We start from the raw sequence: 6,054 nt of genomic DNA on the forward strand, positions 1-6,054 counted from the left end.
TGCAGCAAGTATAAACAAATTTCCATTATTACAAACATTTACATACATAGTGTCCCGAAATTAACATATACAGTGGCTTGAAAAATTGTATTTCTGTCTTGCATATAGTATGTATTATATCATTTATGCTTATTATTACTATATTTTTTCGTAAAATAGGCATATACTTTTTGATTATTTCAAAATTACCATACGCTAATCTACCAATAAAATGTCTCCACTCCTAATGGGCTTGAACACTGTTAAAACATTGTCATACTCTCATTGTCAGAGTTCGTTTTGATAAAACAAGCTTTCGTTGTCTATAAAGTAAAAAATAAACAGTAGCCACCAAATATACACTGTTTCATTTTTCATGGAGCCACCCTTATATCCAGGTTATATTAAATTGAAACGTTTTGAAATTTTAGTACGAAATAATTACCTTACCTGATATCTTTTGATTTCAGTCGTATGCGTCCGATTCTAAAATTAAAAAGGGGATGGATTTGGACGAACTGTGCCAAATTTGAATAAAAAATATTTAAACGAGCTTAAATTGTTAATAAGTTTGGCGTTAATTTAAAACCATCAAAATTAGATATGTTTTCTTTTTACTGTATGTTTTATTCTCATCTATAAAATTGATTTTTATAAAATTAATTTTATACTTAGTTGTTATTAAAACTTTGTTTATCTAGCTGTCAAAGAATATTAGTGTAGGAACCTATATTTTTGCATTGAAAATTTTACACCTGTCATTTTAAGCCAATTACATACTGTAATTTCGACAGTTGCCCATGGCAACCTTCAAATTTTTCGGAATTTTTTTTACCTCTAGGCAAACAAAATTAATTAGTGGAAATTTTTTTTGACAGCTATCATATGGTTCAAAAATCAGTACCTATCCAGAATTTTGATTTGTAATTTTTTTATTTATTCTAAAATAATAAATAGATACAAATAATTATTTACCAAATATTTGTTCCAAGATTTCTTCTATTAACGCTAAATGATTTTGAAATTCTGGCCGGAACTCCTCTCTTCGCAACGGAGAGTAACGAGGGGCATAATTATTACCTTTATTTTTCATTTCCATCAGATGTTTGTGTTTCATAAAATATATGTAATAATTTGATGAAATTTTGTTCTGCTGAGCCCTGGTTTTACGTAAAAAAGATGGGATATCTTCCTCCAAAATCTTTTGAATAGCTGCGAAAAGGTTTTCTTGATGCGAACTGATTCCAGTTTTTTTCAGTAAATTTAAATTTTTATGAGACATAAAGAATGTCCCCTATTTTGGTGCAAGAATTACATATACTTAAGGTTTTAAATTAGTTTTTTGGTTGTTCACTGCCATGATTTAATTGTAAACAATTAGAAGCTAGAGAAATTGACTGTCAACGTGACGTATAGCGAAGACGATTTTGACATCACAAGCCTAAGCCTACTTGATTGCAGTTATGGTTTTTTAAGAATCATTAATATATTGTCATAGACATCGGTTTTCCACAAAAACTTACTTTCCTTCTAGTTTAGTAATACTAAGTGAATTATACTGCAAACATAAATATCTGAATTCAAAAATTAAATGCCTTTTTTATTACTAAAGTGAATGTAATGTGTTATTTTTTATGTTTAATAAGGATCATTAATAAACCGTCACAGACATCGCATTTCTACAAAAACTGACTTTCCTTCTATTTTAGTAATACTAAGTGAATTGTACTGCAAAGATAAATATTTGAATTTAAAAATTAAATGCCTTTTTTATTACTAAAGTGCAAGGAATGTGTTTTTTTATATTTTAATAAGAATCATTGATAAACAGCCATAGACATCACTTTTTTACAAAAACTTACTTTCCTTCTATTTTAGTAACACTAAGTGAATTGTGTTGCAAAGATAAATATTTAAATTTAAAAATTAAATGCCTTTCCTATTACTAAAGTGAAAGGAATGTGTTTTTTTATGTATTAATAAGAATATTTGATAAACTGCCATAGACACCGCTTTTCTACAAAAACTTACTTTCCTTCTATTTTAGTAATACTAAGTGAATTGTATTGCAAAGGTAAATATTTGAATTCAAAAATTAAATGTCTCATTTATTACTAAAGTGAAAGGAACGTGTTGATTTTTGTGTTTTATTAAGAACCATTAAAAATATGTCATGCACCACAAAACAATGTCTACCTGTCAAGCCAACTTTATTTTGGCGAAATAAGTTTCAAAATGAAACATGTCAAATTTTTAAAATAAATTTTGGGAGTAAAATTGTCTTACCGAATCCCCCACGTTCTTGAATTAATGTCCGCAAATTGTTCCTCAATCACGCATTTTTCTAGAAAAAGCGTTCCTTCGGAAAAATTTCCGGAAATAATTCAAGCACTAGGGAGATTATAAGTGAAAATATTCGCATCAAATAATACATGGCAAAAGAAGAAATAAAATTCCAGTATTAAATAACAAAATAATTGTTCTTATGTCTGGAGCACTGTTCAAGTACAAAGTTTCTAAGGACGGGCTTCGTATTAGAGAGGATTTAGATAATAAAATTAGGCACACATGTGGCTGAACCACTAGAAAAGAAATAAGAAAGAAGAAAAGTAATGAAATGATTGAAAAAGAAAGTTGGTTAATTGAAATAGCGAGAATTATTTAGTTACTTAATGTTGTCCAATTATTGTTCTTTAGCTATGCATTTTTTATTGTGAATATTTGCAATAAGTTTGAAAATCTTAGGGGCAGACAGATTCCTAACGCTAAATTTTTATTATCAAATAGAATAAAAAAATAAAACAGTAAATGCTATAAAATTAAATGATTAAAAACCTTGTTGGATAATTGTTTCATAATAAATAAAATGTAAAAAGAAAAAGGTATCTAACTTTAATAGTTTTATTAACGATTAGGTACACAAAAGTAAAAATATGTTTGGGTATCGATATCTCGAGCATTTTTAAAGATATTTCAAGTTTGGTACAGAAAGTTTTCTGGGGAATTTAGAATATAGTATAAAATTTTATATAAAAAAGTGTTAATACAGTGTGGGCCATTGGTGTGAGAAAGTAAAATAACTCCCTTGTTACTTATAATACAGAAAAAAGTTGCACAGAATCAAGAAACCTAAACTACAAAATTAATTTGAAGCATACAGGGCGATGAGTAAAAACGGGACACGTTAAATATTACATTTTTTAAATGGAACACCCTGTATATTTTTAAACGTATGGATTTCCGAGAAAATTCTATATATGGCAATATAAACAGTTTAACATTTTAGTGCGGGATTGCCAAGTTAAGTAGAAAATTCTTCGAATTTTGGAAAAAACATGACCTCGAAGAAGTTGTAATGACTCTCAACTACTAACACTTGAAGCAAAAATATTTGACAGAGTTATAGGCAAATGTTAGACAAAGACTCCTATTTTAGCTAATATCGATATTTTATACAGGGCATTTTTTATAACACGATCATTTTTAGAAAGTTCAAACTTGATTTTCTAAAATTTTTTAAATGGAACACCCTGTATTTTATTGTTTTATTTTATTCACATATCGGTCCATATAATAATTACTGAAATGTTAACAAGAGGTGAGAGAATTTTAGACTAAAGGAAAATTACATTTTTCAAAGGTAATTATGCTTTTGATGTCGTCGTAAACGTCATATTTTGGTTTATCTCTTCGAGATTATGTACAGAAGGATTTTTGCACGTGGTCCAGAAGTCGAGATAATGAAGATTTTCAAATTAAGAGCGCTCTTAAACGCGCGAATTCAGTTTTCGGAGCGGCCGAGTAGCGTTTCCCCACTCCGCAGCCCGCTACAGTTAGCTCGCGCCGCGCTCGAATGCTTCGGTTTGATGTACAATTAAAATTGCAGAATTGGCTAAAATGAACCACAGTATTTTTTTATTGAAAATATAAGGTGGGATTTTTTGAAAAAACAAAAATTATTTCGGCTTCAGAAGGTCGTAGAGTAACGTTTTTTTTTAATTCGCGTAAAAGTGCCAGCAATCGATTCCTGTAATAGACATTATCGAGAAATGAAAATCGAAAAAAATATTCAAGAAAGCGCGATCAAAAAATGTTTACCTTCTTCAGGCATTTTTGGACACTTGAAATGAAAAAAATTGTTACCACTCTTTTTTTTACCAAGAAAGTACAACTCTTAAGGAAAAAAATGAGCCCTGATTCATTTCTCTACGACTATTCGTCAAACAAGAAGAGCCCATTTTCGAGATGATAATTTAAAAAAAAGGAACTTCTTTTACTTGCCGAGGGCTACATCTACCGCAAGTAACAAGTTTCAAAACCTTAATTGGCAAGAGATACAGCCAAAACAAAAAAGTCGGTTTTTGACGTTTTTTTCCGATATATTTCGAAAAGTAATATAGTAACCGATATATTTAAAAATACAAATCGATAGGTTTTTTTAATAGCTACAACTCTCTCGTTTATGCACCACAGGAAAAAAACACTATCTTTCTTAGAATTTTTTTTCTTATCGCCATATTTTTTGTTTCCAGGTGGTATTTTTTGTAAGCTCTTCTATCTATTGATTGGATTATCTGTATAATATCTTATACATATTTCTTACAGGTGTTTGCATCAAAGCTTTTGTAATTCGCAATAATTAACAGATGATTGTATCTCTTATATATTTGTATATGACTAGAGAATTACCTTCAAAATTATAAAGCATTTAAAGCATTTACTGAATACTGCATGTGTGATGTTGGTTTTATGGAGCATTTAGTTCCCGGAAGTAGCAAATGGTGCTTTTCCTCGAAACATTGCCTTTTACTTCGAGCGCTGCTGTTTTGCTTCGATTTTTATTCGTACAAATAAAATTCGTACTAAAGTAAAAGCTAGCTTTTGCTTTAATAAAAGAATTACCTCATTTTTTACACTGTCCAATATGCTTGCAAATAATCACTTTACTGGACCATGATGATATACAAAAATATAGTTAAATAGTAATTTCTGTTATTAAAATTTTAAGTATTTATAAATAGTAACCATTTTGGGAAATAATTCCACGAAATAGTTTCTTTTATAATTGGAGAATGAACAACATAAATTATTATATTGAGCTAACACGATATTCTTGGACTTCTGTTTTACTGTTATTTATTTATTAGGACTTTATTATATGATTGTTATTCCAAATTCTCTTCTAAATTTTGTTCTTTGATAATGAATTGAAGAATAAAATTTAGAAGACATTTTTGTATCCCGCAGCATATACTTTTTGATATGAAATGATATCTATAATTTCGGAATACTCTATATTTAAATTTATTTAATTACTTTTCAAATATTTGGTGCTTTTCCATACTTTAATTTTATTTTTTGTGCAAATATTGTATGAATTCAGAGAAAATGTAATTAATAAAAAAATCGTATTTTGCTTTTAGTAAATAATTTTGCCTGTTCTAAATCCTCACGTTTAACCTGACATTATTATCTGTTGATAATTATTTGTAATAACAATATTGATATCATTTACATCGATAAAGTACTTAATTAAATATGTGGCACGACCATTATTTATCACTTTTAGTCGATAATGTGATCCCTTGGATTTCTACGCTAATGTCCCATATACACCTATGTTTAATTAATTTTTCCTCTTGAAAAAGTCAATGGAAATTTCTGCTACCTACAAAACTAATTACAACCACATGCAAATAAATTTGAAATTAATTCCTTATAATGTGCGATAGAATTCCGAGTAAGTTATCTAGCGACAGTCAAGTGGGCTGGTCGCACTACGCACTCGCAACGAAGCGTCTGGAGAAGCGAATCGTCGCGTCAAGTAAGCCGCGATTTTTGAGCTTGACGCGAAACAACGCTGCACAGCCAACCGGGATAATCACGCTTTCCGTCTCGTGAAAAAGTAATAAACAATGGTGGATTCTTGGTAGACGTGAAAAGTGTCACACAGTGTTTGAATATATATGATATCAAATGTATATTAGCCCTTTTGAAGTGCCTCGAGGGAAGTGAGAAAAGTGCAACTGGTGTTTGGTTTTAATTATCCTGTACTTACAGCGGACTCGGTGATTG

This window comes from Anoplophora glabripennis, unplaced genomic scaffold (genome assembly GCF_000390285.2).
Source record: "Anoplophora glabripennis isolate ALB-LARVAE unplaced genomic scaffold, Agla_2.0 scaffold44, whole genome shotgun sequence".
NCBI lineage: Eukaryota > Metazoa > Arthropoda > Insecta > Coleoptera > Cerambycidae > Anoplophora > Anoplophora glabripennis.